This window comes from Phoca vitulina, unplaced genomic scaffold (genome assembly GCF_004348235.1).
Source record: "Phoca vitulina isolate PV1807 unplaced genomic scaffold, GSC_HSeal_1.0 scaffold10, whole genome shotgun sequence".
NCBI lineage: Eukaryota > Metazoa > Chordata > Mammalia > Carnivora > Phocidae > Phoca > Phoca vitulina.
The window spans coordinates 44,736,507-44,750,689 of NW_022589713.1; positions in this window are offsets into that span (position 1 = coordinate 44,736,507).

The window sequence follows — 14,183 nt, forward strand, 5'->3', positions numbered from 1 at the left end:
TATATATATATATATATATGTATATATATACATATATGTATATGTATATATATACATATATGTATATGTATATATATGTATATGTATATATATACATATATGTGTGTATATATATATATATATATATATACACCACATCTTCTTTATCCATTCATCTGTCGATGGACATCTTGGCTCTTTCCACAGTTTGGCTATTGTGGACATTGCTGCTATAAACATCGGGGTGCACGTACTCCTTCGGATCCCTACATTTGTATCTTTGGGGTAAATACCCAGGAGTGCAATTGCTGGATCATATGGTAGCTCTATTTTCAACTTTTTGAGGAACCTCCATCCTGTTTTCCAGAGTGCCTGCACCAGCTTGCATTCCCACCAACAGTGTAGGAGGTTCCCCTTTCCCCACATCCCCACCAACATCTGTTGTGTCCTGACTTGTTAATTTTAGCCATTCTGACTGGCGTGAGGTGGTATCTCATTGAGGTTTTGATTTGGATTTCCCTGATGCCAACGATGTTGAGCACTTTTTCATGTGTCTTTTGGCCATTTGGATGTCTTCTTTGGAAAAATGTCTGTTCATGTCTTCTGCCCATTTCTTGATTGGATTATTTGTTCTTTGGTGTTGAGTTTGATAAGTTCTTTATAGATTTTGGATACTAGCCCTTTATCTGATATGTCATTTGCAAATATCTTCTCCCATTCTGTCGGTTGTCTTTTGGTTTTGTTGACTGTTTCCTTTCCTGTGCAAAAGTTTTTTATCTTGATGAAGTCCCAATAGTTCATTTTTGCCCTTGCTTCCCTTGCCTTTGGCAATGTTTCTAGGAAGAAGTTGCTGCGGCTGAGGTCAAAGAGGTTGCTGCCTGTGTTCTCCTTTAGGATTTTGATGGACTCCTGTCTCACATTGAGGTCTTTCAACCATTTGGAGTCTATTTTTGTGTGTGGTGTAAGGAAATGGTCCAGTTTCATTCTTCTGCATGTGGCTGTCCAATTTTCCCAACACCATTTGTTGAAGAGACTGTCTTTTTTCCACTGGACATTCTTTCCTGCTTTGTCAAAGATTAGTTGACCATAGAGTTGAGGGTCCATTTCTGGGCTCTCTATTCTGTTCCATTGATCTATGTATCTGTTTTTGTGCCAGTACCATACTGTCTTGATGATGACAGCTTTGTAATAGAGCTGGAAGTCCGGAATTGTGATGCCGCCAGCTTTTCTTTTCTTTTTCAACATTCCTCTGGCTATTCGGGGTCTTCTCTGGTTCCATACAAATTTTAGGATTATTTGTTCCATTTCTTTGAAAAAAGTGGATGGTATTTTGATGGGGATTGCATTGAATGTGTAGATTGCTCTAGGTAGCATTGACATCTTCACAATATTTGTTCTTCCAATCCATGAGCATGGAACGTTTTTCCATTTCTTTGTGTCTTCCTCAATTTCTTTCATGAGTATTTTATAGTTTTCTGAGTACAGATCCTTTGCCTCTTTGGTTAGATTTATTCCTAGGTATCTTATGGTTTTGGGTGCAATTGTAAATGGGATCGACTCCTTAATTTCTCTTTCTTCTGTCTTGTTGTTGGTGTATAGGAATGCCACTGATTTCTGTGCATTGATTTTATATCCTGCCACATCACTGAATTCCTGTATGAGTTCTAGCAGTTTTGGGGTGGAGTCTTTTGGGTTTTCCACATAAAGTATCATATCATCTGCAAAGAGTGAGAGTTTGACTTCTTCTTTGCTGATTTGGATGCCTTTTCTTTCTGTTGTCTGATTGCTGTGGCTAGGACTTCTAATACTATGTCGAATAGCAGTGGTGATAGTGGAAATCCCTGCCGCATTCCTGACCTTAAGGGGAAAGCTCTCAGTTTTTCCCCATTGAGAATGATATTCGCTATAGGTTTTTCATAGAAGGCTTTTATGATATTGAGGTATGTACCCTCTATCCCTATACTCTGAAGAGTTTTGATCAAGAAAGGATGCTGTACTTTGTCAAATGCTTTTTCTGCATCTATTGAGAGGATCATATGATTCTTGTTCTTTCTTTTGTTAATGTATTGTATCACGTTGATTGATTTGCAGATGTTGAACCAACCTTGCAGCCCAGGGATAAATCCCACTTGGTCGTGGTGAATAATCTTTTTAATGTACTGTTGGATCCTATTGGCTAGTATTTTGGTGAGAATTTTTGCATCCATGTTCATCAAGGATATTGGTCTATAATTCTCCTTTTTGATGGGGTCTTTGTCTGGTTTGGGGATCAAAGTAATGGTGGCCTCATAAAATGAGTTTGGAAGTTTTCCTTCCATTTCTATTTTTTGGAACAGTTTCAGAAGAATAGGTATTAATTTGTCTTTAAATGTTTGGTAGAATTCCCCCTGGGAAGCCATCTGGCCCTGGGCTTTTGTTTGTTGGGAGATTTTTGGTGACTGCTTCAATTTCCTTAGTGGTTATAGGTCTGTTCAGGTTTTCTATTTCTTCCTGGTTCAGTTTTGGTAGTTGATACATCTCTAGGAATGCATCCATTTCTTCCAGGTTATCTAATTTGCTGGCATAGAGTTGCTCATAGTATGTTCTTATAATTGTTTGTATTTCTTTGGTGTTGGTTGTGATTTCTCCTCTTTCATTCATGATTTTGTTGATTTGGGTCATTTCTCTTTTCTTTCTGATAAGTCTGGCTGGGGTTTTATCAATCTTGTTAATTCTTTCAAAGAACCAGCTCCTAGTTTCGTTGATTTGTTCTACTGTTCTTTTGGTTTCTATTTCATTGATTTCTGCTCTGATCTTTATTATTTCTCTTCTCCTGCTGGGTTTAGGCTTTGTTTGCTGTTCTTTCTCTAGCTCCTTTAGGTGTATGGTTAGGTTGTGTATTTGAGACCTTTCTTGTTTCTTGAGAAAGGCTTGTATTGCTATATACTTTCCTCTTAAGACTGCCCTTGCCGCATCCCAAAGATTTTGAACAGTTGTGTTTTCATTTTCATTGGTTTCCATGAATTTTTTTAATTCTTCTTTAATTTCCTGGTTGACCCATTCATTCTTTAGTAGGATGCTCTTTAGCCTCCATGTATTTGAGTTCTTTCCAACTTTCCTCCTGTGATTGAGTTCTAGTTTCAAAGCATTGTGGTCTGAAAATAGGCAGGGAATGATCCCAATCTTTTGGTACTGGTTGAGACCTGATTTGTGACCTAGGATGTGATCTATTCTGGAGAATGTTCCATGGGCACTAGAGAAGAATGTGTATTCCGTTGCATTGGGATGGAATGTTCTGAATATGTCTGTGAAGTCCATTTGGTCCAGTGTGTCATTTAAAGTCTTTATTTCCTTGTTGATCTTTTGCTTAGATGATCTGTCCATTTCAGTGAGGGGGGTGTTAAAGTCCCCCACTATTATTGTATTGTTGTCAATGTGTTTCTTTGCTTTTGTTATTAATTGCCTTATATAATTGGCTGCTCCCATGTTAGGGGCATAGATATTTACAATTGTTAGATCTTCTTGTTGGATAGACCCTTTAAGTAGGATATAGTGTCCTTCCTCATCTCTTATTACAGTCTTTGGTTTAAAATCTAATTTGTCTGGTATAAGGATTGCCACCCCAGCTTTCTTTTGGTGTCCATTAGCATGGTAAATGGTTTTCCACCCCCTCACTTTCAATCTGGGGGTGTCTTTGGGTCTAAAATGAGTCTCTTGCAGACAGCATATCAATGGGTCTTGTTTTTTAATCCAATCTAATAGCCTGTGTCTTTTGATTGGGGCATTTAGCCCATTTACATTCAGGGTAACTATTGAAAGATATGAATTTAGTGCCATTGTAGTGCCTATAAGGTGACTGTTACTGTATATTGTCTGTATTCCTTTCTGGTCTATTTTGCTTTTAGGCTCTCTCTTTGCTTAAAGGGCCCCTTTCAATATTTCTGGTAGGGCTGGTTTCGTGTTTGCAAATTCCTTTAGTTTTTGTTTGTCCTGGAAGATTTTTATCTCTCCTTCTATTTTCAGTGACAGCCTAGCTGGATATAGTATTCTTGGCTGCATATTTTTCTCGTTTAGTGCTCTGAATATATCATGCCAGTCCTTTCTGGCCTACCAGGTCTCTGTGGATAGGTCTCTTGCCAATCTAATGTTTCTACCATTGTAGGTTACATATTTCTTCTCCTGAGCTGCTTTCAGGATTTTCTCTTTGTTTCTGAGACTCGTAAGTTTTACTATTAGATGTCGGGACGTTGACCTACTTTTATTGATTTTGAGAGGGGTTCTCGTGCCTCCTGGATTTTGATGCCTGTTTCCTTCCCCAAATTAGGGAAATTCTCTGCTATAATTTGCTCCAATATACCTTCTGCCCCTCTCTCTCTTTCTTCTTCTTCTGGGATCCCAATTATTCTAATGTTGTTTCGTCTTATGGTATCATTTATCTCTCGAATTCTGCCCTCGTGATCCAGTAGTTGTTTATCTCTCTTTTTCTCAGCTTCTTCATTTTCCATCATTTGGTCTTCTATATCACTGAATCTCTCTTCTGCCTCATTTATCCTAGCAGTTAGCACGCCCATTTTTTTTTTAAGATTTTATTTATTTATTTGAGAGAGAGAGAATGAGAGAGAGCACATGAGAGGGGGGAGGGTCAGAGGGAGAAGCAGACTCCCTGCCGAGCAGGGAGCCCGATGCGGGACTCAATCCAGGGATTCCAGGATCATGACCTGAGCCAAAGGCAGTTGCTTAACCAACTGAGCCACCCAGGCACCCTGTACGCCCATTTTTGGTTGCACCTCATTAATAGCCTTTTTGATTTCAACTTGGTTAGATTTTAGTTCTTTTATTTCTCCAGAAAGGGTTTCTCTAATAACTTCCATGCTTTTTTCAAGCCCAGCTAGTATCTTTAAAGTCATGATTCTGAACTCTAGATCCGACATCGTACTAATGTCCGTATTGAGTAGGTCCCTGGCAGTCAGTACTACCTCTTGTTCTTTTTGTTGAGGTGATTTTTTCCATCTTGTCATTTTGTCCAGAGGAGAATAGGTGAATGAGAGAACAAAATGCTAACAGGGTAACAACGTCCCCAGAAAATATATTCTAATCATATATTCTATGATCCCTATCCAGCTGAATTCCTGGGACCAGACGAAATCCAGGTCTGGTCCCAGGACCTGAAGCCGGGGGAAGGAAAGGGAAAGAAAGAAAAAAGAAAAAGAAAAAGAAGAAAAAAAGAAAGAAAAAGAAAAAGAAAAAGATAAAAACAAACAAAAACAGAACAAAACAAAAAAACCCAGAATATGATCAAATATGATCAAATATGATCAGGCTGGTGCATAGATCAGTGCCACACACAAGATTTTGGATGTACTTTGGTCTGTTAGAAGAAAGTGCCTCCCAAAATTTTAAAGAAAGAAAAACTTATATATGTACAAAAATAAGGGTTGATATGATAAAGGGATGGAATATGACTGTAAAGATGAAAATTATAAAATATTTTATAAAAGGAATTGATAAGAAGTTGTTTGAAAAAAGAAAGAAGAAGATTTAAAAGAAAAAAAAAAGGGAGAGAATGTGATCAGGCAGGAGACTAGAACAAAGCCATACACTAGAGAATTAGGGTATATTTTGATCTGTTAGAAGAAACTGTATCTCAAAATTTTAAAGAGAGAACAACTTATATATATATGCCAAAAATAAGGGTAACTACTATGAAGGGATAGAATATGACTTTAAAAATGAAAAATAAAAATGTTTTTTTAAAAAGGGATTGATAAGATGTTGGTTGAAAAAGGGAAAAAGAAAAATTAAAAAAAAAAAGACAGAAAAAATTAACTTTGAAAGACTAAGGAATCATGGTAAAAAAGCCATGAATTCTATGTGCAGTATTCCCCTAACGCTGGAGTTCTGCCATTCTCATTGATCGGTAAACTTGGTCTTGGCTGGCTGTCCTCCCTGATCTTCTGGGGGAGGGGCCTGTTGCCGTGGTTCCCAAATGTCTTTGCCGGAGGCAGAATTGCCCCGCCCTTGCCGGTCCAGGCTAAGTAATCTGCTCGGGTTTGCTCTCAGGAGCTTTTGTTCCCTGCAAGCTTTCCGTACAGAGTGAGGACGAGAGTGAAAATGGCGGCCTCCCAATCTCTGCCCCCGGAGGAGCCGAGAACTCGGGGTCCCGCTCCTCAGTGAGCCCCCCGAGAAAAGCCGCCAGTCACTCCCGTCTCCCCGGTCTCCGGCCGCACTCCGTGCTCACCCGGCCTGTGACCGCATGTTTCTATCTCTGGCACCCGACCCCAGGTGGAGTCTCCAAACCCAGCAGATCCCTGTGGTGCGCTCCCGCGCTGCTCCTCCCGGGGGAGGAAGGGGAGTCTCCCCAGGTCTGCCACTTGTTGGGTCCCTGCTGGAGGAGCAGTGGCCCGACTGTGCCGCGGATCATGGCTTATGGCAACCCCGAGCTGAGAGCCCACTCCTTGGCTCCGTCTCTGCAGCCCCAGCTTCCCCGCTCCGATACCTGGGAGCTCTGCCACACTCAGGCACCCCCGGTCTTCCTGTGACCCTGAGGGTCCTGAGACCACACTGTCCTGCAAGGGTTCCACCCGCCGCTTAGCCACCAGAGTGACGTCCCTCAGCGGAGCAGACTTCTAAAAGTTCCGATTTTGTGCTCCGTGGCTCTATCACTTGCCAGAAGCGGCCGACGGAGGCCCCCTCCCCCACTGTCTATCCTCCCGAATATCGCCTGGGATTCACTTCTCCGCACGTCCTACCTTCCAGAAAGTGGTTGCTTTTCTGTTCAGAGAGTTGCTGCTATTCTTTTCTTCGATCTCCTGTTGAGTTCATAGGTGTTCAGAATGGTTTGATCCCTATCCAGCTGAATTCCTGGGACCAGATGAAATCCAGGTCTCCTACTCTGCCATCTTGCTCCGCCCACCTCAAATAAATAAAATCTTAAAAAAAAAAAACAAACCTTCAAAACCACCAGTGAGCTACCTGAGCTGCCTGAGTTGCCTGCCAATATCTACCAGTCAGGGGGAGACAACCTTCTTAGCCCTCATTAGCATAATGGACAACGTGAGAACCTGAGCGGGAACCGGGGCCTCAGCTTTGCTGGGGGGAGGCCCGCCTAACTGCACTCTGGTGTTGCTGAGTTTCTGTTCAGCTCCAGCTGCTGCCCCAGTAAAGCCTTGCCCGTGCCTTTGAATTTTGGGTCTGGCCTCATTTCTATCATTGTGGGGTCCCAAGACCCCATCTCCAGTAGCAGAAAAGCGATTTTAATATTTCTGCAACTTTTTACATATTTCTGCATCTCTGGAAAGCGGGACAAGGCAAGCTTTCTAAAACTGCCTTTTTTGACAATAAGTGTAGGATTGGAATTTGTCTTTTGTGTAAAGCTGCTCTAGTCCTGAGAAGAATCTCTTTAGTAAGCCTTATTTGACATGCTAGAGTGACTCACTTGAGATATTATTATACATAGAAATAAATGGACCCCCAGCTTTCCTTATATTGTTGGTTTATTATAAAGGATGTAGCTCAGAAACAGCCAAGTGGAAGAAAAACATAGGGCTGAGATCCCTTGGGGGTTGGGGTGGGGGGGGGGTGGTTTGCACAGAGTTTCTGTGTCCTCTCTGGTTCAGCCGCACTCCCAGAACAATGATGTGTTCATCAACCCAGAATTCCTTATTTTTTTAAGTCATCTCTATACCCAACGTGGGGATTGAATTTGCAACCCAAGATCAAGAGTCGCATGCTCTACCAACTGAGCCAGCCAGGCCCCCAACCCAGAAGCTCTTTAAAGGCTGTTTTCTTTTTTTAAATAAAGGTTTCATTACTTAGGCATGATTGATTAAATCGTCCGTCATTGGTGATGGAACACAATCTCTGGTCCCTCTTGCCTCCCTGGAGGTCACACGGTTGGGGGTTGGGGTTGGGCTGAAAGTTCTGGCCCTCTAGTCATCTGGTTGGTTTTCGGGTGAATGGCTACCACCCTGAAGCTATGTAGGGGCCCCCACCTTGAGTCATCTTATTAGCACACAAGGCCCTCTTCTTCTCACTTAGGGAATTCCAAGGGTTTTAGGAGCACTGTGCTAGGAACAGGGGGCAAAGACCAAATATATTTTTTTATTATACCACAGAAGAAGAATTATAGGAAAATTCTGTTAACCTCATTTACCCAGGTAAATATAGATAGGTGCCTCTTTCTGGTCCACTTCTAGACATATCTAATGAAGAGAAGAGGAAGAAAATCAAGGTAAGACTCCAGAGTGGAGGACCCACATCTCACTCAGAGTGGGCTCCAAGGGCCAAAGCATCCTGTCCACGGCCCCCTGGGGACAGATTCCTACACAGACACTTCAGAAGTTTCTCCAGCTCGAGGTGACACCTAGATCTATGGTGGGAACTCTGTATTTAACAGTCTTTGACAAGACCTACATTTAAAAATGCATTTGGTTGGGGCGCCTGGGTGGCTCAGTCAGTTAAGCGGTTAAGCATCTGCCTTCGGCTCAGGTCATGATCCCAGTGTCCTGGGATCGAATCCTGCATCAGGCTCCCTGCTCAGGGGGGAGCCTGCTTCTCCTTCTCCCCTGCCGCTCCCCCTGCTTGTGCTCTCTCCCCCGACCCTCGTCAAATAAATAAAATCTTTTAAAAAATTAAAAAATGCATTTGGCATCTTGAATTTGTTCATTCACGCTATAAATAACTGAAATGCAATTTCACCAAACCCTGCTCAATCATATTAGGAGTGTTTTTCTGGTTTCTATTTTATTATATTGCTCACAATCTATTCCATTTCTTTATAAAGATACTAGGTGGGCTATTTAAAGAAGGATTAAGGGTTTACTCCTTGTGGTTTGGACACCACTTTCTTGTATATATTGATAATAAAGTGGAAAAATCCATTGGTGTTTCTATAATTGGAAAGAGGGAATTTTGTTACGAGTTTTTAAGTTCCATTTCTTTATGAGGTACAAAGTGATAATCCTCCTTGGTGAAATCTGAAAGCCCTTTCCTTCTATTTTAATGATTATTTTCCAAGATGTAAGTAGTCTTTCATCTCTCTGCTGCTGCAATATAGAAGATAGGACTGGTCGAGGAACAGTAGGAAGTATTTGGGACAATCCTGTGACTTCTGGAAGGCTATGGAGGGAAAGACCACGAGAAGGAAGAACAAAGGATCACGGACAGTCCTGTTTCCACCCGGAGACCTTACTCCTTTTGTTTGGTACCACCAGCCCTCTGGCCAGTATTGTATTAAGTGTTCCTTCCAATCACAGCTATCACGTTACCTGGTGACAGTGGATCCTGCAGGGCTTCTGCTCATAGAAGTTCCCCCAAACCACCCTTCCCTCATTCTAATCAATGCCTTTGGTATATCCCAAATCACGCCATGCAAAATATCTTTCTGTAACCAAAACCTATAGGTAAAAAATCTGTCCTACCAGATGTCATGATAAACTATAAAGCTTTAGTAATTAGGAGAATGTAGCTTTGGCTCAGGGACAGACTCATAGAGCTTGGGGAAGAATAGAGAGACCAGGATCAGACCTTGCATGGATGGGCCCTGGATTTTTGAGAGGCAGGAGTTCTGAGCAGTGAAGAAATGATGGTGTTTTCAACAGAGATTGCCTAGGGTTGTTGCTCTATTCATAGGATTTTATATATGATTATGAAACCATTTGATATTATCTGGTGAAGTTAGAGTTTAAAACCCACAGTGGAGAAATTCTGGCACACAAGGATCTATCAAAAGTGTTCAAAGCACCCTTATGGGTAATGGCCAGGTGCTGTGGTCTGCATGTTTGTGTCCCTCCAGAATTCAGATGTTGAAATCCTAACCACCAAAGTGATGGTTAATAGGAGGTGGGGCCTATGGGAGGGCATTAGGCCATGAGGATGGAGCACTCATGAATGGAATTAGTGCCCTTATAAAATAGATGTCACAGAGCTCCCTGGTTCCTTCCACCCTGACCCAGAAGAGGACCCTTGCCCGGCCATGCTGCCATCCTGATCTCTTAACTTCCAGCCTCCAGAGCTGTGAGCAATACATTTCTGTTGTTCATAAACTACCCAGGCAGTGTTGTTTCATGACTGGACATGTCATGAATGACTACAGCAGCATGTCAACTATTGATGAGAAGCACAAAAATAACATCGAGGAAACAAAGCAGATCACACAAAGCATAGCAAATATGCGAGGATTCCATTTACAGGATGCTCAAAAACAAATAGGCCCAATTCAAAAATTGGGAAAAGGACTGAAGAGACAGTTCTCTAAAAGAAGGTATACAAATGGCCAGTAGGCATACAGTTATCAGTGAAATGCACATCAACACCATAATTTAAAAGGCAGATAATAGCAGTATTGGAGGGAATTGGATTGGAACTCTCACACACTGTTGGTGGGAATGTACGATGGTGCAGCCACTTTGGAAAACAGTTGGTAATCCCTTAAGGTATGATCCAGCAATTCCATTCCTAGGGGTATATGCAAGAGAAATGAACACCTATACCCACACAAACACTTGTACACAAATGTTCGTAATAGCATTATTTATAATGGCCCCAAAATGGAAATAGTCCAAATGTCCATCACTGATCAACAGATTTTTCAAATGTGGCATATCCATAAGGTGGTATGTTATTCAACAATAAAAAGAAAGTATGAATACATGCTATACAGTATGGACAAACCTTGGAAACCTTATGCTGTGAGGAAGAAACCAGTCACAAAGGACCATATGCTGTAGGATTCCATTTATATGAAATGTCTAAAACAGAAATATCTATGAAAACTGTCAGCACATTAACAGTTGTCTACGGTTGGAAAAAGAGATGGGGTGATGGGGGAATAAGGAATAACTGCTGATGGGCACGGGTTTCCTTTCAGGATAAAGAAAATGTTCTAGAATTGATTGTGAAGATAGTTGCACAACTCCTTGAGCATTTTAAAAACCATGGAAATTGTATACTCTAGATGGCTAAATTGTATGGTATGTGAGTTAGATTTTAATAAGGTTCTTTTCTAAAAAACAAACATAAAAACTGAATAATGTATGAATCAAAGGGGCATATTTTGGGGTAAAATGATAAAGTTAACCAAGGTATCACAAGAGTAGGAGCTCTGTGACCTCGGGAGAAAGGAAATATCAAAGAACAATTCACATGGTATTCTTTTAGGAAAGCGTCTATTGGGGCGCCTGGGTGGCTCAGTTGGTTGAGCGTCCAACTCTTGATCTTGGCTAAGGTCTTGATCTCACCATCATGAGTTCGAGCCCCGTTTTGGGCTCTGCACTGGGTGTGGAGCCTACTTAAAAACAAAAACAAAAACAAGCAAACAAAAAAGAAAATGTCTATATATATGTAGTGAGATGAGAGCAAATAAGATAGTTAAAGAAATAACTCCAGCCTTCCTGGGAAGACAGAGCCACGTGCCACCCCTCCTGCTTCCTTCTGCTGTGAATCACAGAGCAGGCTGGGCGTGCAGTGAGGCTCCACAGAGAGGCTGGGCGGGGCAGCCCCTCCTCATCCCAGGGCATCTGCACCCTGAAAACACACCTACACCTGCGCGCACTGCTCCCTTCCTTCCGCACAGACGGAGGGCCAGGCCAGAGCTGGAGCTGAGCACCCTGTTGTTTTCAGAATCCCTGCCACCGCTCCTCGGTGCCGCTGGGCCAGCTCCTCAGCCTCCAGTCTCAACACCTGTGTTTTCCCCACCATGTTTAAAAATGCCCTTCCTGAGAATAACAGTGTCCTTTGGGCCCCCTGTGCAGGCACCTCCCCTTGACCTTTGGGTTTCCCACCTGCTTCTCACAGCGGCACCCTGGGCTCTCTGCATGGTTCAAGGTTCTCAAAAGAACATATTTTGTGGAGATGGTTAGGACATTTCACATTTTCCAGAATTCCTTTACTTCACGTGCTGCCCTGATATGGTACTCTTCTGTGACAAACACTCTGATTGTGGGGGCAAAAGCATATATGCTGACTTACCAGGCAGGGCCAGAAGGGGGTGTGCTTGGGTGGGATGTCACAGAGGAGACAGGGGCTTGTGGGGAGGGGGCTGGGGATTAAAGAAGTGAGGGGGGAGGGTTCACAAGGGCGTGCATGGCAGATACAGGAGGTGGGGGGGAATCACAAGCACCTCGCTTGCTGTGCTTACCCCAAGAGTGACCCTTGGGGCACAGTTGGGTTGGAAAGGCTTCGACTTGATCCTCTCCCTACCAAAACTCGGGGTTCCAGCTCCCCTCCTAGCCTAGTGGTGCCCTTGCCTAAGCTCAGAGTCCTTCCCCATGGCCTTGAGCACCAGGACAAATGGCAGGAGAGGAAATCAGTGCCCATCTCTCTCTTCCAGACTCCACCCTCCTATCTTGGACATGGGGTTCTGGCTTTATAAGAACTCCTGCCCCCTACCCCATAGGGCACACTCCCACCAAGGCCACCCCAGAGGACTGAAGACACCTCTTCCAGAGTGGAGGCATCCTCTCTCGAGGTTGGGCTTTCAGCTTCCTTGATCTCGAGTGCAGCTAGAGAACTGTGCAAAGGACAGAATGAGCAGCGGATGCCGGCCAGGCTGGGGAAGGACGGGAGGGAGGTTCCAGGTCGGTCCATAATCAAGATCATTCCCCCCACCTTTTCTTTTTCTTCTTGGGAGCATAGAGTACAAAATTCCCAGCCTTTTGCAATGGTCAGTGGGGGCTCCAGTGTAGACAGAGGGATGGATGGTCCTCAAGGAGACCCAAATCCCACTGCAGGGACTGGACTGCAGAGGATGGTATTGGTGCCTACTTTTGGACTCAGTCTAAATTCCAGAAAATAAAAATGGACCTTAAGGAAGCTGACCTGTATGGCTAAAAAATCACCGTCAGAAAGAAAACGTCAATAAATTTTTTTTAAAACTTCAATAAATTTTAAACGCACAATATTTACGCAAGCCAAGTAAATCTAAGGAGAGCTCCCCACCTCCCTGTGAGCCCTGCCTCGGCCTGCTTGAGAGCCTGACAACCTGGGCCTGGGGGCTGCGCAGGTGGCCTGGAGAGGTGACTATTGGGGAGGGGATTTGGAGGGGTAGTGCCATCTTACAGAACCCAGGGCAAAGGAGAAGTGGGCCACCTGGCCCGAAGGGTGGGCCACTCCTTGAGTCTTACCTCAGCTTCTGACCCACGTCCTAGGTCCATCTGATAGGTCAAGTTAGACATCCCTCCACCCTCCCAGGAGGCAGCAGCCTGAAGCTGGCCCCAAGCAGCAGTTTCCAGATGACTCTTGGGACCCACCCCGCTTAGGGTCCCCAGAAACGGCAGGGCCGTGGAAAGGCCTGAAAGGCACCGGAGAGGTTCCATGTACGGGTGGGACCATAAGTCAGTGAGGGGTGGCCATGATGTTCCCGTGTCCCACTCATGTCCCCAGAGTGAGGCCAAGGCAGAGGGAAACCTGGCGTGGGCTGCAGTGGTGTACTTTCTAAACAATGGAGTAAAGAGGCTGATGCCTTTTTTTCACCATAGGTACTTTTAACACTTTTTAAAAAATTTTTTTTTTTTAGAGAGAGAGGGGCGGGCAGAGGGAGAGAGAGAGAATCTTAAGCAGGCTCCATGCTCAGTGCAGAGCCCCACTCGGGGCCTAATCTCACAACCCTGAAATCATAACCTGAGCCAAAATCAAGAGCTGGATGCTCAACCAACTGCACCACCCAGGCGCCCCTCACCATAGGTACTTAAAAAAAATACTTGTTTACTTCCAGTTGTGCCACTTCTAATCATACCCTGACTTTGCATTTGCCTCTTTTCTTTGCTGGAAATCAAAGTTCAAATCCTCTTTGGTATCGCTACCAACCCCAGTGCCCCAAGTCCTGCTCAGTGTAACCCCTTTTGGGGTGTGTCTCTCTAGGCCTGTCCTTACACTTTATATATATAAATTCCTTTTTTCTTTTTAATGGAAAAGTGTCATCTTATTTTATTATTACTAATGTAATCATTTGATGCCAAAGAAATGAAGGTAATTTTACAAACACAGAATGTTTGCAAGTACATAAAATTTCCATTTTATTGTAGTTTTCTATCACACTAGTTCAAATGCATTTCTCTACAACTACTCCAACATAACTCCTATGGAATTATTTCAGTCATCCTTAACATGTGACTCTGCCAAATACTTTGAATCTAAAATAAACATATAAAATTTTAATTATTAACTTCTAGATGAATGGGGTAAGAAAGTCATCAGGTCATGGTTGGGACTGTTAATTTCCAACAAGA